Raw genomic sequence first — 23,261 nt, 5'->3', positions numbered from 1 at the left:
GAGAGAGCATTGGAATTAGCTGTTGCAGAGTAAGCATCTTGAACTTTGGAATTTCCAAAAAGGTGTTTAACACAGAAAGGTCCAGAATAGGTCTCCATGAGTTTTGTTTTCTGGGAACCAGAAACAGCCTTGAATAAAACCCTTTTCCCATTTCCGAGTGGAACAGGCTCTATGGCTCTCATGGCCAGAAGAGCATCCACTTGAGTTAAGGCCTCTGACAATTGAAGTTTTGGCAGATCTGGCCAACCGTGAGTCCTTGGCAAAGTGAGAAAGTGGAACTTGTAACCTTTTAAAATCACGTCCAATACCCAACTGTCCTGGGTAATATGAGTCCAATTTCTGTAAAAAAGAGACAGTTTTCCTCCGAGAGGGGCGTCCAGGTGAAGGGGTCCTGAAGCCCAACCGAGAGAGTCATTGAGTTTGCTTTCTTTGAGATTAGGATCTGTCTTCTCCCCTTCTAGGTGAAGAAGCAGTCCATTGTCTAGATCTGTAAGAGGTCTGGCCTTGACCACGACCCTCTGGAGCGTCTATATCTTCCCCTTTGAGGCCTGTCAGACGTGGGAAAGGACCAATTTTTAGAGGGCCAATTCCTGGAAAATCTAGGAGGCTGAACTTGCAAGAAATCCTTTACAGTCTGCATGGACTTTGCCTTTTCTTCCATCTTTTTAATAACTTCCTCAGCCTTAGAACCAAAAAGAACATCTTGTTGAACAGGGGCATCTAGTAACTTAGCCTTAACCTGTTCAGGTAAACTTTGTTCACGAAGCCAGGCATGTCTCCTAATCACAGTACCAGAGGCAGCAGCCCTGCAAGAAGCATCCAAAGCATCAAAACCACAATGTAAGCTATGCTTGTTAACCTGTTCAGTAGCATGCAAAACATCCTGAAGTTCCTTATCCTCTGCACAAGCAGGAAGGGAAGCAAGCTTTTGCTTTAAAACAGACAAAAGAAATTGCTGATATTTAAACATATGAAACTGGCAATTTAAAGCCCTTACAGACAGGGTAGCAGAAGTATATACCTTTTTTCCCCACCTGTCTAAAGCACGAGAATCCTTCTCAGAGGGAATAGGATTTTTAGAAGTAGCAACCTTAGCAGCCTTAGAGCCCTGAGAAATAGTTTCAGGATCCGCAGAAGGGTTTTTAATTAAAAATAAATGAGAGTCAGGAACCCTATAAAATCTATCAGGCTTAGAAGGAGCAGGAGGCATGGAATCAGGATTCAAATTAGCCTCAGTAAAAGCATCATCTACAATGTCCAAGACAGGAGGGATAGCTAAAGACCTATGCTGAGGAAGAAGAAGAAATTCTCTAAGCCTCTTTTTGGAAGCAGAATATTCCTGTCCTTCCCAATGAAAATGTTCCCTCATCTCATGCAAGGTTTCCCCAAAAGAAAAATCCTCAGGTGGAGAGGCCGAGGGCAAAGAATCCTCAGCATCCGAATCCTCATAAGGGGGAAAGGAATAGTCCTGATCAGAGGAAGAAACAGAAGATACAGAAGCCTGGTCAGAGGAATCCAGAGTAACATCCTGTCGAGGCCTTTTCTCAGGAGGGGGGTGAGAACCCCTAATCATTGTAAGCAAATCTTCAGCCATCCTCAATAATTGTTTTTGTGTCTTGGGAGTGGATTCAGAAGCAGCTTGAGCTGGAACTTTAGACTTAGCAGGAGTCTTTGTCTTTGCCTTTGAAATAGTGATGTGAGTAGGCCTGAAAACCCCCTCAGAAGCCGGTACCTGCACAGCGGTTCCGGACCCATCTGAAGGAGCGACGTCCGAAGGTCCTGCAGCAGTTGAAATAGTGGGCCTTGATGGCTCCCCATGGGAGTCCGTATCGGCCATCGGTTCAGAAGTGGCGGACGACAGGGGCTGCAAAAGCGCCTCACTGACGACAGCCGAACCGGACGCTGGCTCTAGCTGCAACGAGTCCTGTTTGGACCTCGGAGACCTGTCTTTATCTTTGCGCTTCTTTTGAACTCCGGTAGTGTCCGACGACATTCTATAATTGAAGCGTCTGTCAAAATAATTTAAAGCCCAATCGTACCTGCGCTTGATAGTACGAGAGTTGAACCTGGCACAGAACCGACAACAAGAAACGTCGTGGTCAGGGCCTAAGCAAGGTAGACAGTAAGAGTGGAAATCTTTATGAGGTATTTGTTTCCCACACGCTATACAATTATTAACTTTTTCTGACATCGGAGGAACAAGAAAAAGATTCTAACGGGGTACTTAGCTTTGAGAAGAGAAGTAAGAACTTCGGACCGACAACAACCAAATACGCTGTTCGAAAATCGCCAACCAACTTTTTGCGAGCTGCTTTCCACCGCACGGCAAGAAAGACTGGAGAAGATGGTGTCGGCTGAGGGCTATGTACCAAGGCGTACTGACGTCAGGATACTAGCTTAAACAGCCGACGCCGGACCCAGACTTTGGGATTCTGGCCGACCTCGGGCTGCCTGCCGGCAGGAGCACCCTACAGTTATGACTGCAACAGTGAAACACGAAGAACATCCATGTATTCTTACTGAATCAAGATGGATCAGAAGCCTTCCACTTCCTATAGAACCAGATGAAGGCATAACAAGAGCCCTTGCCATCATTCCAAAATAAGAACAGCCTTTGATGGCCCCTCTTTGAAGTCTAAAGTCTTTACCCGTCTTAAGAAATCTGTGGACATGGTATGACCTCATTGTTCTTCTCTAGTATCGTTGATATCTTTTGACGATAGGTAAACTTGCAAAACAGCTGTTAACAGGCAGGATTAGAAAGCAGCTAAAAATCTAAGCTGGAATGCCCCATTAAGAATACAATCACTTGGCAAGGAACAAGCAGTGCAAAATGGTTTATTCCTATCCATGCTGCTATAGATTACAAAGGCCTCTAATTTATTTTTAACAATCGTCTAGCCTTTAGTGAGGGTTTTAGGGTGATGCTGTCATCTAATCTTTCTCCCCATCTGCATGTAACCTAATAATCCATTTTGTCTCATGCATGCTTATTATATGCAGTTTTGAAGCAATGTTTTTCAAATAAGTGAAGTTATACTTGAATACTATGACATAGAGAAATGCTTTCCTAATATATTAAAAAGCATGTGCTTGTAGATAGGTATCGGCTTGCAGGATATGACTTTAAAAATGTATGTGGGCTGAAACAAAGTATCAATTATGTCTTAACGAAGTTGCTGTTGGCTGATTTTATTAATGAATTGTTTTAAAAGCTTATGATAGAACTTGAGAGTTGTCTGAAGCAAGTGGAACACTTGCGAAAGCGCTTACCATATTACAATAAATTCAAGTTTTTTTTTTTAACCTAGCCGTGTGTCACCTAGTGCCAGCCTTGACCGCTCAACAGTGGCTGCCTTTGGGAGTGCTCATGCACAACATCCTAATCAAGTAGCATACTGCTTGCACCATGGAGCTCGCTAGGCTCCTAATCCTGATACTGCTGTGAATGTAGGCAGCCTCCCTTCACCAGCATAAGTGAGGTGGCATTGGCTGCTCACTCATGACTTCCCCCTCCCTGTCCCTCCAGTGCTTGTGCTGCTATTCACACACTGATCATCTGAGGCACAGTCAAGCTTTATTTTTCTGCAGTGCAGGACCACAACTTGAAGGAAAGACTCATATGTTTCTGCTCAAATATGTAGATCATTTCTTGGACAATTTTTTTTCTAGCAGCCCTTGACTCTCTTCATGAAATAATACTTACTTTCTACAACTACTGCTCCTCCTGGATCAGATGGTGAATAGCGAATGGAAATGCAGATTTACCCTGTAACAGCTTAACTTTATTCTAGCAAAATCATTAAAAGTAATAGTTACATTTAGTGCAATACATGACACATGAAACACGTAATAATACAATAACAGTACAGTTATATCACTTATGCTAAAAAAAAAAAAAAAAAAAAAAAAAAAATAATAAAAAACTATTCAAACTCAACTCACGGTCTTAAGTTAGTCACATGGACGGTCACTGTTACTGTATGGCCTCAAGGATCTCTCCCTTGAAGGTGTACTGTCATACGAAGTGCCTCAAACAACTGTGCTATCTTAGTTTGTGAAGGACTATTGAAGATATGTGACAAATGGACAGAAATCCAAGCAGTAGTACTGGACTGATCTAGGGTAGACAGGTAAGCCAGAATTCCCAGCTATATTGTTCTTCTAAGGCTCCATAGCCATACTTCAGCATCATGTAGTGTTTAATGACTGGGAGGATGGGAGTCCAACTTACAGCTTCACATATATCCTCAGCAGAGACATTTGTTTGATATGCAGCAGAAGAGGCAGCAGCTGTAGCAGGATGCTCCGTGATGATGCCTATCACAATTTTGTTGTACGTATCATAAAAGAACAACACACCAGTAGATCTGTTTAGTTAATACTATACCCTTTGTCTTGCATGAAACAGAGTGTTCAGCTAATCTTATTAAGTCTTTTCTGTCTACACAGTACCTCAGTTATCCATTTACATGTAAGGTGTAACAGTTGTCCTCTTAACATGCTGTGGAAAGAACACCGTCAGTTGTATGAAGAGATTCATGCAAACAGGATCATTCACTTTAGACACGAACAGGGTGTTAGACCTCTGATTTCAATAAAAAATGAAAAACTGTTACATCAAGGCATTAAGCTCAGAAATCCATATTGAAGAAGTCACTACCACTAAACAGAATGTATTCTAGGAAAGACTTTTTAAATTTCCAGAAGTACTTTCTGTAGATGGCAAAATCATTTTTATAAAGAGAGAGAGAGAGAGACAGAGAGAGAGAGAGAGACAAAGAGAGAGTATTCTGCAGTGCATAATGTCCTTTTGGAAGGTTTTCACTGCAAAGTCTATACATGTTTAAGGGATGACTGGAATGTAGACAGAGACCACTGACAGATGCACGTTACAGGAGAATAAGACAAGCATGTTTAATAATGGTCAGTTTAAGTAATTCAGCAAGCTTTGGCACTGAAAAAGATTTCAGTCCTAAGGACTAGCAGCAGCCAGAAAGATGTGGCATTTCTTTTCTTCTGGCTTCTGTTTAGATGTGAAATGTATATGTTGAGAAAAGTGAACTGTTGTGAAGTGAGTGCAAATACTATAGGGCCTGGATAAAGTAATGACCCCTGTTTGTTAAGTTAATTGTTTTGTAAAGGGGTACAATTATAGAAATCAAAGCAGCAACTGAAAAAGCAGTAAGAACCATAGCTAGGGCTATAAGAATTAAGTTTGTCAGTTCTAAGGAAATCCTGAAGGTAGTGTGGACGAAAGCGCTTAACTTTTAAATAAAACAAGATAGTTTGTGTTTCAATTTTGCAGTTGTTTATTGTTTGGAAATATTCTGAGAAGGAACTAGACATATAGCCATTTCCAGAATCACACAATGCTGCTGTACCTACCATATGAGCTTCTTGTGTTACTTTTTGTAGAAATGGAATGAGACGATTTAATATTAAGGACCCTTCTTAATGGGTTCTGTGGCTGGGCTTATCTTGTCCACCAATCAGCATTCAAAACCCTTTTCTTGAAGTTCCCAAGCTCAGAGACAGATATGCATATATGATACTATGCTATGTATGCATCGACTACGTAACAGCAGTAGTCTCCTACGCCTGACATTTTTTTCACTCAAACGAACTAAAGCTCAGTCCTTGCCAACAGCAGTAAAAGTTTCTATATTCACTTCATCATTGGATTGATTATCAATGCTGAAAGTTTTTGACGTCTGAAGAATGGCATAAGACAGCTTCTCGACAGACAGAGGGGGGATTGTCCCTGTCAATGCATGAGGTGTTAGCCAGAATTTCAGCACCTAAGATTTAATTGGAAAGACTGGCTATGGAGTACTTCCCCCTAAATGTAGGTCTGTGGCCTCCTAGAGAGACAGAGGGAATGTCTTGGGTTACTGGAGCTGTAACCCATTCTTATCCTCCATTTCTGCTAGGGACATAAGGGGTGGGAGTGGTCTACAACAATTCCCATCCTGGGAGTGCATCTTAGACAGTCAGTACCACACCTTCTCCACCTGAAGTGAAGCCTGTTGTCTGATGTCTGGTATTGTGGGGAACCTATATATTAGGGCTGCTGTGGGAAGTGGTGAGTAAGGGCCCATAAAACTCTTAATAGCTAACCAAGGGTCAACTAATGCACCTGTGATGCACGTGCCCTGGCCCAGCAATCAAGGAGCCTCAATCCTCACCACTAACACCAGTGAGGGGTGTCTCATATAGGAGGAAAGGATAACAAATACACAAAGTAAAGTGCAATTTCCCTTAAGAGCACACAGAGATCACAGTCAGTATGGGGCTGGTTGCTCCCTTCCTCTCCAGGTCCCCATTAAGACTCCCCACTGGCACAGCTATAGGGTATAGATCTCAGCCTAGTGGGCAAGCTAAAACCTCCAGCTCCCTTTCTGTCCAACCAGTGCTTCGTGTCCCTGCCCAAACAGCTGACACACACACACACACACACACACACACACACACACACACACACACACACACACACACACACACACACACACGTGCACACACACTTTGAGAAGAGTTTATATAACCACACAGACACTCCTGGGGAAGGCTGGCACAGGTTCTCCAGCTGTGCCCCCTTTTTCCAGACTATATAGTAGTACCAGCTGCCACCACCCACTAATATTTATCAGCTACTCAAAGGCCCTTAAAAGGGTGTCCAATTATTACTGTGCAATATTATTATCCAATTGGTAGTATAGCCCAGGGCTAAAGTTATTATGAGTGGCTTTGTACAATTTTACCAAAGGCATGCAAGTACTCTAAAGAACTTAAATTATCTCTACAAAAACAGCCACAGTTAAAAGGGTTTAAAAATATTTAATAATAAATAGTCAAAACACAAGACAATACTTTTTACTACACAGTGCGAGTCAAGAGTTCAGAGATCACAGATAAATACTTAAAATACTTAAAATAATTCAGTAGTACAGTTCTGACATCACAGAAAAACACAGTCTAATCTTTCTAGTTTCTAGCTATTTCTAATGGAAAACACAAATCTAAGATAAACTTAGCAATATAGTGCTGGTGAGCTGGATGGTCAAGAGAAAAAAATGCTTAATGCTCTCTGATTCTCTCTGTTTTTAAAATCACATTCCTGGTTCACACTACATCATTCTTCACTCTTCCCTATATATATATATATATATATATATATATATATATATATATATATGTGTATGCATGTATCTATGTGTGTGTATATATATATACATATATATATATATATATATATATATATATATATATATATATATATATATATATACACACACACACACACACACACACACACACACACATAAATTTATATGGACATACCTGGCACTGTGGAACACAAAATATGAAACCCTGATTGAGTTTTAAGTGACCATTTTTCAATTAACAGCCCCTGCACTGGAGGAGACAAGATGAGAGTGGCAGGAATGAAGAAACATGGTTCACTTACCTCTTCTGGGGGAGGGTGGATTTGTATGCACTCAAAGGCATATAGGAGGGTGTACTCTCCCTGATGGAGACTGGTGTGAGAAACAATGCTGCTTGTAGGGTATGCCCCTTGCTGAGGTGAGGTGAGAGGATGTCCTCTGCAGACAGTCCACTGTGTGCCACTCCCCAACACCTTGTTGGGTACACCCTAATTTAGCGTGCACTTTGTTGGGTGCACATTAGATTAGGGGCTGGGCAGAAATGGAAACAAAACTTTGAACCACCCCGATGGCTGCCTTAATAATGACCTTTCTCAACTGCCTCTTGATCACCTCTCACACTGTAAGGAATGAATAGGCTGATTGACCCTGGGATGGTTTGAGGGTTGGCTGGCAGCAGGGTCAAAATTTATAAATAAAAAAATGGATATATGAAGGCATGTTGTTATTTATGGCGCTATTTATTTCACACAACCTTTCAAAAAGCAATTACGCTTTCCTTCCTTATTTCCTACATATTTATTTATTTTATTTTTTATTTTACATTTGTTGACTGGACTAGTCTAACTGGATATATGTCCATTTTCAGTAGAGGCCAGAGGAGAAAAGCTCCGAGAAAAGAAAAAAAGAAAAAACATTTTTTATGCATATAGTCCATAAAAAAACAGTGGAAATACAAAACAATTACATAAGTATGCAACTGACTGGCAGAAATGTTATAGCAAACAGTTATTAGGCTAAACATAAGAAAAAACATATTGTTATTTACAGTTTATATAAAAAAATGAATGTACATGAGTTTACACAGCACAGTAAGGAAGTAAAAAAAATTTGTTGAGTCAAGTCAAACGTAGAGGTAGAGAAGTATCAGAAAAAATGTTTTTAGTTGAGGAGTATACAGACAAAGGGAGAATAGTATCAGTCAGGATTGGAGCAGGGGCAGAGCCATTGGGATTTAATGAAAATGTTCAATTGTTTCTTGAAAACGTTGGTGGAAGTAAGGGATGTTATTTCTCTTGGAAGTTTGTTCCAAGTACTGCCAACAGCATTTGAGAACAGGGAGTCCCCGGATTTGTTATTGGATTTTATGGTGGCTACTTGTAGCTTTTTCGCGGATCTTAGGGTTGGAAGATTTTTATAAGAATTGAAAAGGTTACAGAGTATGGGAGTATTTGTAGGATGATGTAAAATCCTGTGGATAAAAATGAGTTGCTGGAAAAGTAGCTGATTGTGTACTTCCAGCCATCCTAGAAGTTTAAAATTAAGGCAATGGTGGGTACAGAAAGGAGCACCGGTGGCAAATTTGGCTATGTTGTTGTAGGAGGTTGCTAGTTTATTTAGATTGCTTTTGGATAGGTTAGTATAGATGGGGGAGATGTAGAGAAGGGTGGAAATGAGGTGGGTTTGGGCAATAGAAATCTTAGTTGAGGCTGTGAGAAAGGGCGTGATTCTATAAAGGAATCCAAGTTTTCTATTGACTGATTTAATAGTTGAGTTAATGTGTGTGTCAAAGTTGAGATTGTTTTCTATTGTTACACTGAGGAGTTTGGTGGTGGTGTCGGGAGCAATTTCTGTGCCATTATTTGATGTCACTATGAAATTCGTAGGGGGGACTTCTGTGTGGGAGTAAACAGTAATACTTTAGTTTTGTTGGGTTAAGAAGGAGACATCTTTGATGGAACCAGTTTTCAACTAAGGTAAAGACTGTTTGTGTGCTAGTCTGGAGTTTTGCTGGAGAGGATGTGGCACATATCAGAGTCGAATCATCAGCATATTGTATGCATGTAGTTTGGGGAAGGGTGGTTTTCAGATCATTAATGAAAATAGTGAAAAGGAGTGATCCAAGAATTGATCTTTGTGGGACTCCAAGGGTGATAGGAAGCGGAGAGGTCTTGCAGGACTGCTTGTTTTCTGTTTTCCAGGTAGGATTGGAACCATTGTACTACTTGAGAATCAATTTAAAGTGATTTAAGTATACCTATCAATAGTTGGTGGTTACCATATCCAAGGCCTTTGAGAGGTCTATGAAGAGAGCAGAAGACAACAGGTTAGTATTCCTATTTTTATTAATGTAGTCTGTAAAGGATATAAGAGCAGTTGTAGTACTATGGTGTGGCCTGAAACCTTGTTGGCAGTCCACTAGTAGGTTATTTTGGAGGGGATAATGAAGTAACTGACGGTGGATACATCTCTCCATAATTTTTGCTAGGGGAGAGAGAAGGGTTATGGGGCGGAAGTTTGATAATTCATTTGGGGTACCTTCCTTATGCAAAGGGATGATATGTGAGACTTTCCAGATGGATGGGACATAAGATTCAGAAATGGTTCTGTTTATTAAGATAGAAATAGGGTGGGCAAGTACACCAGCTGCAATTTGCAGGTATTCAGCTGGGAGGAGGGTCAGCTGATGGTGTACATGGTTTAAGTTTAAGAAGCAGGCAGTGTATTAGAGATGTTGGAACAGGCTGGAGGTTAAATGACTGGGGCAAGTTGGTTGGTGAGGGTGATGTGGTGGTGGCAACAGGTGGTAAGGTATTTGCTAATGATTGGACTGTTTCAGAGAAACATTTGTTAAAGGTGTCAGCAATTTGGTTGGGAAAAGTTTGGGTTAAGTTAGAGGGGGTAGGTGTTTTGGACTGTCCTGGGTGGAGTAGTTTATTGATTCACCAGAACGTTTGTGGGTTTTGTTGTTGGATCTGTTGGAATTTGAGGTAGTAGTTTTTTTTGTCAAGGATTATAGATTTCTTAGTGGTATTACAAAGTTGTCTAAAATTTAGGTGGTCAGTTGGGTTTTTAGTTTTTCTCCATTTGGACCAGAGTTTATTTCTTAGTCGAATGTTTAGCCTTGTGTCCTTAGACAGCCAGGGAGCTGGTTTGTTTTTAATTCTAACAGTGCAAGTAGGAGCATGGTGATCTAGGATTTGCAAAAATGTTTTGTTAAAGTATGAAACGGCTTTGTCAAGAGGTTGGTGTTTTAGGGGAGACCAATTGCAAGTTTTGAGTTCAGCTTTGAAATTAACTGGGTTGAGACTTTTGTTGTTTCTGGTAGTTTTAAAAGCTATTTGGTTGTGAATGTGGGTATTTTGCCTAGAAATGTAAGTAAGAGAGTGGTCACTTACATCGTCGGGAAGTATACCTGTTTTATAAGTATGGGGGTCACTATTAACTAGTATCCAATCTAAGGTGGTTTGTTTCTTGCTAGGTTTGTGGGTTCTGGTAGGGAAGGCAATGGTTTGATGAAAGCCAAAGAGGTTTATGAGTAGTTGGATTGGCAGAGGTACAGCCATTCCAGTCAATATTAAAGTCTCCAAGGAGTATGGTTTCTTGTGGTAGGGACATGGAAAGCCAGCTAAGGGTATTTTCGGGAGTACTGATGTTATTACCTGGGGAGATATATGAGCAAATAATGTATATTGCTTTATTTGTATTAATTTGGAGCTTAGAGGTTAAAATTTCTACGTAATTAGGTGGTGGAGGATTTATGTCTAGCGTACCTCTCAACCTGGAAGCATCAAAAATCTGGACAAGGCCCATGAAAAATAGGTACAAATCTGTATGCGAATTAACATCTAATTTGCATACATACTTACGTAACCCCACTCCAATGGAATTGTGGGATAGCTACTTTCAAACACAAACTGAAGAACAAACAACCAAAATATGGCACCAGAGTCCCCCTGCAGTCATCCCAATGTCCCATTACCAGGTTATTTCGGCCCATTTACCATAAACACTAATGTGTGCATACTGCTTTACTTCTACAATGATTATTTGGATATTATTTTTACATTTTACAGCACAGCAACAATGCAGAAACACTAAGACATCTGATAAACAAAGAAATACTGTCGCACAATGAAAATAGACTTGGCACTAAAACTTCTCTGCCCTTGAAACTCACATTCATTGAAACAGCATTGAAACCCACACCACCTCCAAAGAAAATGCATCTGGCCAGTGGTGGATAAAGATTACCTTTGGGCTGTTTTCAAATCAGTGGCCCCTTGCACACAAAACAAATAACATACATGTGTTCTTTTCTTTGATTCACCTTCCTGACTTTATTAAATTATATTCCTTGTATAATACAACACACTTGTTAGACAGAGCGCATTTTAAATTTATTGTTTGAACATTTTTCCAGTAGGCTGTACTGTAGGCAATGAAACAAAATGCATGAACCAATGACAAAACTGCCCAATTCAGAACATTTTCATCATAAAAGTTTACTTCCACACCCACACTATAAATAGAATGACAGTATAGGCATCTTGCACAGCGTCTCGCATTTATTTTCAATTTCATTTTTTTTGGGGTGGGGGGACAAAAGGTCAAAAACCAGGGACACATTTTAAACATTGCTTGTATAATTTTGTAAAGTTGCTAAAATAAAATGCTGCATTACCACCCTACATTTCACTGGCAAATTTTGAATCCAGAACCCTATGCACTACAGTCAGAACAACATACCACTATACCAAATCAGCAGCTTCCTGAAAAATGGGAAGACTGAAACTTAATGGCTATCATTTAGTGAATTCATTTCTCACTTCTCACCATAGCTCTCAACCTCTTAGCACAAAAAAACCTGGACAAACAAAGTCAATAATGGGGGAATACAAATTCAGTTCTCACTTCTCACCACAGCTCTCAACTCTTAGCACACAAAACCTGGACAAAGCTCACAAGTAGTGGTGGATAGGGACTTACCAAGGACATATTTTAAACATTGCTTGTATAATTTTGTTAAGTTGCTAGAATAAATGTTACCACCATGCATTTCACTGGCACGTTTTGAACGCAGGACCCTATGCACTACAGTCAAAGCAACATACCACTATGCTAAATCAGCAGCTTCCTTTAGTGAATTCATTTCTCACTTCTCACCACAGCTCTCAACCTCTTAGCACAAAAAAACTGGACAAACAAAGCCAATAATGTGGGGATACAAATTTAGTTCTCACTATAGCTCTCAACTGTCAGCACAAAAAACCTGGGGAATAGAAATTCAGTTGTCACTATAGCTATCATCTCTTAGCACAAACAACCTTCAACTCTTAACACAAAAAAACTGGATAAAGCTGAGAAGTGGTGGTATCTAGGGACTTTAGGCTCTTTTTACCCTGTACTGAAGGTACAGATTTTGAGCCTGAGTACCTCCAGCCACCAGGTATATTGAATGGGGGCATGTACACACACACACACACACACACACACACACACACACACACACACACACACACACACTCCATTCTCAAAAGAATCAAAAATGTTCACTCCTGTTCAGAGAAATCAATAACCATTTTTTTTGGAACGGTTAAACTCATCACATTTCCTTCTGTCATCTTTGAATTGCTCATTGTGATAACATTTGCCTATTTATACATATCAGTAGCAACTAGCAAACTAGTATTTTGAATTGACTGGTGTTGCCAGTAACCTAAGATGTTACATTCAGCCACCAAAACCTAAAACTGATAAGGACAGTCATTCAAAAACTGTTGAATTTAGCCTTGACTAAAGATATTCTGAAGACAGTAGTTCACTGATCACAGTTTTCTGAAGTGTTTGAATTTAGCTTTCTGTTTCTTTTTCTTTACCTACAAAACACTTATCAAGCTTTATCTGTGTAAGACTATAACAAGCTAACCAGTTTTCGACAGTCTTCTCTAGTTAGAGGAGAGGCCTTTCTCAACAAGATCAGTGCTACACAGACTCGGATTACAAGATACTGCAGTCAGTAGAATTCATGTAAGGAGCCTGGGCGCCTGCACACACACACACACCTCTGCAGTTACCTTAAAGAAGTTCCCAAATGGCAGTTTCAAACATTCCCATTAAAGCTCTCTGCATTTACCTTAAAGAAGTTCCGAAATGGCAGTTTCAAACATTCCCATTAAAGCCCTTTTTGCTCCGTTCCCGGCTAGTTGCTTCTGGCTCGCATTCGGACTGCCATTCTGAAGCTCCGTTAGTTGCTTCCTTTGGACTGCCATTCTGAAGCTCCCCGCTCGCAGGACTGGCATTCTGAAGCTCCGTTCTGTTTCCCGCTCATAGTAATGCTCAAATTAGAGTTGTATTTGTGGCCAGCCGGAAGAGCTTCCTTCAGCTCAATTCCGACTGGCTGGATGGCCTGACGGCACTAACGTCATTGCGCACATGATGACATCATCACCGACAGCACGAAATTGAAAATAATTCAAAGATAAAAGGGAAAAAAATCAGAAATGAAGGGGTGCCACTCGGGAATAGTGACATCCCTTCATTTGGACCCCAAAACTTGGCAAAAAACGAGTAATTCGGGAAGGTTGGGAGGTATGATGTCTAGTGATGTGACCTTCAGTTCAGATTTGAACAGTATTGCTGCCCCACCACCCTATTTATTCAGACGGTCAAAGTCTGAGAATGTTATAGCCTGGAGGGACAATGTCATTGTCTTTAGTTGTGGGTTTAAGCCAAGTTTCAGTAAGGCATATGATGTCAAAGGAATAGGTGTCTAATAGGGCGTGTAGCTAGGTAATTTTGTTATTTACACTTCGTATATTGAGGTGACCTATAAGTAGCGAGATTGGGCTTTTTAGGAAGTTGAGGGGAGTGGTAGTATTGGCTGAAGAAGTATTAAGGGTGGTAAAGTTAGGACCAGGGTTTGGGTGGATGTCACTATGTAGCAGTAAACAATTTTGAGGGTTACATGATAGTTTGACAATTTTACAGAGAGAAGGGTATCTTTTTTTCATTTGGAGATATTTAATATGGATTAGTCTATGAAACTGAGGTAGAAGGAAAGATGAAGAGGATGTTATGTTGCTGTGTGTTAGGGAGGTAATGGGAGAGAGAGGGCTTGTTTGTCTTAGGGGATGTAGAAATGTAGCAAAAGTTAGGGATTCATAGCCAGTTAGGCCATGAGATATAAGTAGAGAGGTGAGCCCAATGGATAAGAGAATGTTAAGGTGTGTTGACCCGCAGTGGCTATACATAGTGAGGGGTATAGGGTGATGGAGATTAAGCTATTTGGAAGAAACTGAAGACCAGTTGAGAGGTGGGGACTGTTAGAGGGAATAGCAGGTGTAGAATGGTTAGGCTAACCAAAAGGAGCCAGAAATTGTTAATTGATAAAGAGCAATGGAGTGTGGTAACTGGTAGATGAAGGTTGGGGGTGTGGCTATGGAAGTATAAGGTTAGGTGCACTAGGGCTGGGTGAGATTTGGGGGTAGGGTAGGGGAGCGGACTGTGCCTGCAGGGCGAACGGAGTGGGTAGAGACAAGAGTAGGTCTAGGCTAGGAGAAAAACAATCAGTGAAATGCTTATTCTTGAGGGAGAGTTAGTTTACTGGTCTGGACAGAGTCCAGGGATGCAGTAGTGGTGGCAGTAAGAGACAAACTGTTTGCTTTGGAGATGATAGTGGAAATGTGAGGGGTAGAATCTGAGGCAGAGGGATAGACCTATGGAAGGTGAACTAGGTGTGGGCACCACCAAGTGGTTGGAAATTATATACTTGCAAAGACTGTAAGTTTATAAAAAAAATGTATATAGGAAGAATAGCTTAAGTGGGATAATGAAGACACACATTTACAGGCATAAAGATATTGAAAAAATTGTACAGAGAGAGAGAGGCGACAGAGAGTAGAGAGGGAATATGGCTGCTGGCTATACTAGTTTGGAAGCATACCTTAGACTGCTAGAAAGTAGTAGTTACAATAAACACATAGTAGCCAGGTTTTTAGGGAAAAAATTACATACTTTCTGTCTTCCTTTCTTGGAAGGATACAGAGATATGTGGCAGTTAGATGACACAGTAGGAGATTACTGCAGGGCTCTTTTACGTCAGGCAGTAAGATCTGACTCCTATTTCAGGAAAGGCAAAGTTGAGGAGCTTGGAACTTTGGGAGAGAGAGAGAGAAGGAGCTGTAGTGAAGAGAAAATCAGTCTTTAGAAATCTAGAAAATGCAAAAAGTGTTAGGCATATAAGACAAAATACCTATATGCACACCTTAATGCAGTAATATAAAATAATAATATAGCAGGCAGGTTAGCTATTAGATTTAGTAACCTAGGTCCATATATTAAAGCAAGGATCCTAGAAAGATGCTAGAAAAGACCTACACATTGGGTACACAGTATTGAAAACAACAGCTGAGTAATGCAGTTCTTGCCTACTAGCAATTGTACAGATGAATCCCCAAGTTAATGTACAATAACAAAGCTAGTCACACTTCAAACAGGAAATGTTGCTGCAAGCAAGTAATTCTGGACAGTACATAATAAATTCAGAAGCAAACAGATCAAGCAGGCTTAAAATAACCAACACCATTCTTAAACAACTTTTTCTAATATGTAGTAGCGTTCTATCAACGCTACTACATATGGAATATATTTTACATGAGATATTTCAGTTATGTAAGTAACATCATAATATATTCACTGGCTGTTGTCAGATGCCTATAGTGCAACCTATTACAATCCCTTGTGCACTAGCAAAAACGCTTGCACACAAAGATGTGTCAACCCACTACAGCCACTTTACAGTGTACACCTCAGAGATCTGACTGTAATTAAATTTATGAATAGATACATACATAAATTGCCAGAGTAATATATTTCAGCTTGCATATAGTGCAAACCACTGCAACCCTCCCACATGCGGGGTTATACGCAAATAAACATTAAATGCATAAACAAAAAAATTATAACATCTACCAGGCTGGTTGTTAGAGCTTCATCCATCAGAAGAACTCAAACAGTTCATAAGGGAGGGATCATAGAGCATATATTATTTAATAATAATGTTTAAAAAAACAAACACACACACACACACACACACACACACACACACACACACATACATACACACACACTCACATACACACACACTTTTTCATCCACACTCATACCTCTGCAAGTCCATTCATGTATTTCATACTGACTCAGGCTGCCTCAAGCACTGGTCCACTGAGGTAGTCTGAGCCAATGCCAAACAACTCCTCAGTGTTTCAGTTAGAAGTACAGCCAGCCTCTTCTGAAGCAACATTTCTATCTCTTTCACATGTAAGAAGATATAATCACCTTGTGTAAGCCAAGTGATTCTAAAACTGGGCTGTTTTAGAAGGGGCTGATGTTGCTTCAGGGAAATTCCTCTACTGCAATGTGGGTGGGTTGGGGATGGGGCAAATAAGCAGATGCTTTTCTTTTCTTTTTTAAAGAAACCACAAATCCTGACATGCATGGAGTTCTGGACCCTAGGCAGGGGAAGGCTGTGTATTTTTTAAATAAATGCAGATATGATTTTCTGACAGTTTTTCCCATTTGGAGGGGCATACCTCTCCACTGTCCAGAATTTTTAGGGACGTGTGGTTCATATGTTTGTGCTGGCCCTAGTACTGTTAGAAATTTCTGGAGAAATTCTAAATTAATAGCTACCAGTACTTAACAAGCATCCTTAACGTTGGGACTTTCCCTGTAATTATTTTTGATTTATCTATAATTCTGGTGGTACAAAGTTAACAGCTATTAAGGAGGTCACAGCCCAGCAGTCAGTATCTCAAGCACCTGTGTTTCTTTCTTACTGAACATGTATAAAATTAACTTTTATTTCTGCATGAAGTAATGTGATGTGTGCCTTTCCTGAACATTAGAGGTATTACTAATGTCACAAGTTTTTATCCTGCTTGGTCTTTTTCTCCCTCAAGAAAGATAAGCCTGCTCTTTATGTCTATAAGCCTGCTCTGCTGTTTTATAATGGGTTTGAAGCTTAATGAGCTTTCCCTTTTAAGTCAAGCAAAAACACTACAATTTAACCATTCTAAGGCTTGCAGCCTTATTAAACATTTGACACAAATTACAAGATGTAATATCATGCCCTGTGTGACGCCCCTGCAGTGTTCCAGTTATCAAGGAGCCTCAATCCTCATCAATGGCAACAGTGAGGGATGTACACAATGGGAGGATGGCAAGTACACACATACAGTAAAGTGCAATTTCCCTTAAGAGCACAAATCTCAGTCAGTCTGGGGCTGGTTTCTCCATCTCTATCCAGATCCCCAAAAAAATTCCCCACTGGCACACCTGTAGGGTTAAGATCTCAGCTGAGTGGTCAAGCTAAAACCTCCAACACCCTCTCTGTCCAACCAGTGCTTCATGTCTCTGCCCAAGTAGCTGACAACCCCCCCCACACACACACACACCTACACACACACACACACACACACACACACACACACACACACACACACACACACACACACACACACACACACACACACACACAGACACAACCTACCCACCCACATACACACTTTGAGATTTGATTTATATTTACACACACACACACACACACACACACACACACACACACACACACACACACACACCTGTGAAAAGCTGATGCAGGTTTACCAGCTATGCCCCTTCTGCTCAGACTATAAGGTAGTTATCAATGCCACCAACCAACTCTTTATCAGCTACTATAAGGCACTTACAAAGGGTGTCCAATCCTACTGTGTAATGTTACTATTGACCAAGACTTGCAAGGCTATTTAGGAGTGGCCTGTACAGTGTCATCAAATACACATGCAAATAGTCTAACAGCTTAAATATGTCTCACAAAAATATCGGCCACAAAGATAGGTTAAAATATATTTAATAATACATAATAAAAGAACAAGACAATACTCAATAAATCCAGCACAGTTACTTCAGAGTTCAGAATCACAGGAAATATTTTAATACAACACTGCAGGACAGTCTCAAATACATACAGAAAACATCTAAAGTAATCTTTACTATATTCCTATCTATATCTAAAAGAGATACTATGCCTAAAACTTACTTACAGAGCAAGCAAGTGCGGATGATGATAATGAGTGGATGTTTCCAGGTCAAAGACAAAATACAAAAATGCAGAGTCTCTCTCTTCTTACATCAATATCACATTTTACTGCTGGGCTAGCCTGGATGACATCACTCTTTGTTACCTGACTTCAGTTCCCAGGCTAAACAGAAACATAACATCTCCATGTTAGAAATGTGTATCTCTCAGATGTGCAGCTGCTAGGAAGTTATAAAGCAATAAAACACTTTACATTTTAAACCTAGTAATTACTTCTCTCCATGACAATATAAAAAACTTCTAGCTCTAGACATCCTGCCTTCTTGTTGCATTGTAACTAACTTTTATAGCACACCGTAAAGCACTTAATTTCAACTTATTTTCTTGAATTTTCTAAGTTAATCTTCTATGCAGGGCCGGCCTTAGGCATAGGCGAATTAGGCAACCGCCTAGGGCGCCGTACAGGCTGGCCTTGTAAAAGGCGCCTTATGTAGTTATTTATTTATTTTATTATGTTTGTTTTGTTGGTGGGAATAGACAGTAGTTAATAAATATAAATGTAATAGTTTTCCTGAATGATCAAAGCTGTTGACCAAGAAATGCTCATCGTGCATGTGGCTTACTACCAGTTTGACAACACCTGATATTTCCTGTACAAGAGATTGAGTTAAAAAAGTGGGGTTGTTAGGGTAAAAACCTGACTGGAATGCAAAAAGCTGTTATACATTAATGCATGCACAGAAATGGGCCTTACTAATTAGTTACAATAGGGCTCAGAAGTTGGAACTATATCACTTTAATGTCTTTATAACTTGTACTGTGGAACAGATGGAAGGAGAAGCCTACCTGCAAATTACAAAATGATATACAGCACTATTAGTCTGCAATTTAGGATGGAAAACATAAGGAAGAATATAACAGGATTGGATAAATTTGTAATTGTGCTAATTAGTGGTTCCTTTTTCAGATGAGGATGAGCAGAAAAGTCTAATGCTATAAAGCTAAGTAGAAGGTGAATCCAAAAGTGTGATGCATGACTGCTTACAAGATAACTTTAAGAAAGGTATGATGTGGACAATATTCAGTAGTCATGAACTTGTCTTGCTGTTGAATTGGTAGTATAATATATGGGTACTTTGAATGCGTATCTCATAGGTTAGTACTAAGCTTAATGCCCTTGTGAGCCATTTTAAGCTTAGCCAATTATCCCTTGTGGGACTCAAACCCTGCACCTTGGGTTTGTAAGGCAAACACTTTAATCATTAGGCCACCCTTCCAACTCATCCATTGGATGCTAACAGAAATAGACCCATGACAGAAAGTAAATAAGATGGCACATTTCTGAAATACTAGTAGTAATCAATTTCCAGTGAGTCATCCAAGTGTCCTGTAGTTTATTGCCCTTATGTCAGCCACTGGGACTTTAAAGATATTGGCATAATACCAACAAATGAGCTCCACCCTGTATGTGAGTATTTACTGGCTGTCTTTCAGGACACTTGTGTTTTGTTTTTGGTTGATTCATTTTAGAGAGAGACTTACCAGAGATGTGAAACACTTTGACAGAAGGTCTACCAAGTAGGTAGGTAGGTAAGTAGGCACAATAGTTACCAAAGACACAATTCTTTTCCTCAGAAAAGATGGTATTAAATTCTGGAATTTCAGCTTCTTACTTAATGGAAGATTACATTTTATGGAAGCTGGAATTTTAGGCCAAACATTTTTTTTTATCTTGTAAAGCTTTAAGTTTGTTTACTTTAGTATTTTTTTATTTATTTTGATTTTTAATTAGAGGCTCTAAAATATTGGAATTGTGGGAATGACATGACGTTACACATGACAGTCATGGGTATTCCTGGTATTTCATAAAGCAAAATTTTCAATTAAAGACAATGATTTATGTATATTAACAGTTACTTGCCACATCCTATTCAAATAGGAGTGAACACAGTTTGTGTGATTTCAGTGTTCCATTTAGCTTCTATGGTATAAATCCTTTTCCGTAAGAAGAGTATGGTGGTATAATTTTGATAGGCAAATTGTGCATCTTAGTTCTTAGAACAAAGTTCTTTGGGTGATGGACTCTGACCTGGTGTTTTGTATAGCTGATAGGTGTGTTCTGATATGGTTTTGAAGCATATGTTTGTCAGTGCTGCAAAATGTAACCATCTGGTTTGTCACCTGTTGTAAGCTGCCTATGGAGTAAGTTCTTGACCCATTACCAACACTAAATCTAAGCCAAACAGTAACAATTAATCTGAAGTAGGAGATTCATTTGTCAGCAACCTGTGGGGTATGGATCCGATATCGGATCCGAACCGACAATAGTTTCCAGCTTATGGATCCGAGCTCCTAGCTCCTCCCCTCACCCATAATGCCCTGCTCACCCTCCATGACCTCAGATCTAGTTTGCCGCGCATGGTGGAAGGCTTGATCCTTGAGCTCCTTAAGCTAAGTGCCGTTTTTTGAATATTAAGTGTAATTTTTTTTGCTAAAAATTTAATATTTGTGTGAAAGAGTTAGGTTCCCCTTTGTTTTATATACTTTTGGTATAATTCCCTCCCCTCGCTGGCTGCGTAGTGTGTGCTTGTGTAGTGTCTCTTTGGGTCCTGTGTGTGTGTGTTTAGTCTTTCTGTTTCAAAATCTTTTTTTTTTTTTGTTAAAAAGAAAAGATGTCCGAGGCCCCAAAGCCTATCTTTTCTAAATGTACCGAGTGTGGCCATAATCTCTCTCCGGCTGATGGCCACACTCGGTGCGTTCGATGCCTTGGGGTTGAACACCTCACTTCGGGCTGTACTATCTGTGCAGCGTTCAACCCCAGGGCATTGAAAGAGCGGAGGTCAAAGCTGGTCCTGGCGGGACTTTTGCCCCCCGACTCGGCTTTGGCTTCCGCCCCTCCAGTAGTACCTACCCTGGTAGTTTCTACTGTTCCTGCCCCTCCTCCTCCACCCGGGACTCAAACTCCCGCTAAAGGGTCGGAGGAGAGGGAGGCCAGGAAGAGGGAGTGGAGGGAGAAGCACCATAAGTGGCGGGCCGAGACCTCCATCTCGCCCCCCCCCCCAGCTAAGCAGGCTTCCCCTCCGGCTGCTTCAGCTACTGGATCTCCTCCTCCTCGGCTCCGGTCACCTTGTTTCTCCCCGGGCCCCGAGGAGGAGGAGGAGGAGACCTGATCTCCGTCGAGGCTATCGAGGCGGCACTCAAGGCCTACCTCGGTAGCCTCTTCGAGATCCACCTATAGCCTTTCTGATGCTGATCTGGACCGGATGATGCGAAGGTTCATCCAGGCCCAGATGCAGATGGGAGTGCTCCTGCCCCCCCCCCCCTCTGGGGGGGAGCTCGACCCCATTTATTCAGCCCATTGCTCCTTCTCCGACCCGCTATCCGGGCTCGGAGCCATGCAGCCTTGGAGCTGGGAGTGGGTCGGCGCCGATAGTACTGGGTACTTCGGATCCGACCCTGCCCTCGAGTCTGTCGGATCCGTAGACTTATTTCTGGGTGTTATGCCTTTTGCCTAAAATAGACCATGCATGTCAAAAATGGTACTTTTTTCCAACTTAACAGAAGTAAGAGGAGGTGCAGAGCCAGGACTTTTTTGTGCAAAACAGGGTCCTTTGAGGCTACAACCTTCCATGTGAGTAATAGCAGACTTACCTCTGCATAAAACACAAATGTTGACAAATGTGCATAAGCAGCCCTCAGGCTGCACTTGCAGTTTAACTATACTGCAAGGTATCTGTTACAGTATGATTTTTCATGCATTTAAAAATTGAAAACTGGAGTGCTTTTGGTGGGAGTGACCCATATGTGGGCGTGGCTGAAATAAGGGTGTTCCTTAAATATGGTGTGGGGTGGGGCTTAAGGGGCGTCACAGCAGTACTTCGCCTAGGGCGCCATTTCAGCTAAGGCCGGCCCTGCTTCTATGTTCCCGCCGGGTATGCTGTGGTTACATTCTTGAAGCTCAGTACACAACATACAGTTCTGTATAAATCATATCAATATTCAGAAATGACATATAACTATTTACAAAATTCCAGTTGGGTGGGTTGGCAGTGTCACACTCTGGACTTAGACAAATAAACACAAAGTGTGTTAATATTTTAGGACATTTAACTATCACAAGCACACTTAATAATCAGCTTAGCAACAGAAGGCATACCCTTACAGTATCCATGGATGGCAAGTACTGATAATTCTTGATTTCGACATGAAAAATGAAGAAAGGACTGAAAAACACAATTCATACAAGGGTTTCTTCAGAAACACTTCTGAGCAAATAACAGTGAGAATAAGTAAAGAAGTTACATGCTAATCCTGCTTTTATACAGTATCATGACAAATCAGTCGGCATATTCATAAGGGTGTAATCAACATCAGCCTTCAAAGGATGATGGCAGCTTTGGAGCCAATGCCCTAATTAACCAACTTCATTAATTAATTTCTGCACAGGTAATGTGATTATTTACCATTACACTGACTCTCTCTGAAGTCTTTCTGATCTTTGAATCCTATGTCACGTGGTATGTAGGCCAACACCTTGCTGGCTTCTGCAGCTGCCTTTTCTATCTACACCTGGTGATTTAGGGTCCTTTGATTGGCTTCTGAACACTATCCCTTTAGGTCACTACTTGGCATTCAGGTGGTTGTTGTGGCCACAGTGTTACACTTTGCATTTGTCTGCAATGACTAGCAGCTGCAGTTTCTTGGCTTTGTTATCTTGGAAATCCGTGTCCTTTGGCAGACTTTTCAACCCATCCTGTCTTTATGTTAGCAACACAATGTTTAGCTTATTTACTATTTGTGATGACATACACAAAATTAATACACAAATATGACTAACAGCACTAGTCCTCAACTCCAACTCCTTTGGTACACCACAGAAGTACTTGTCCCTGGACAGTCTTCTCTTGGCCATGAACTTCTGTGGCTGCTCTTCTGACAATATACCTACTTAGTTGATAAGATTCTTCAGTGCCACTAACCCAAGCATCTTACTA

General features: G+C 40.7%; 1 protein-coding gene across 2 annotated transcripts in view; it reads right to left on the bottom strand.

Annotated features, from left to right (window-relative positions):
* Window positions 1-23,261, bottom strand: part of NMRK1 (nicotinamide riboside kinase 1) — a 785,964-nt gene that overhangs the window by 272,035 nt on the left and 490,668 nt on the right. The gene's annotated exons all lie outside the window — the stretch shown is intronic.

Source organism: Protopterus annectens, chromosome 2.part0 (assembly GCF_019279795.1).
Source record: "Protopterus annectens isolate FY-2018-M chromosome 2.part0, PAN1.0, whole genome shotgun sequence".
NCBI classification, from domain to species: Eukaryota; Metazoa; Chordata; order Ceratodontiformes; family Protopteridae; genus Protopterus; species Protopterus annectens.
The sequence above is the reverse complement of the archived record's forward strand: the minus strand, read 5'-3'. Positions and strand labels throughout refer to the sequence as shown.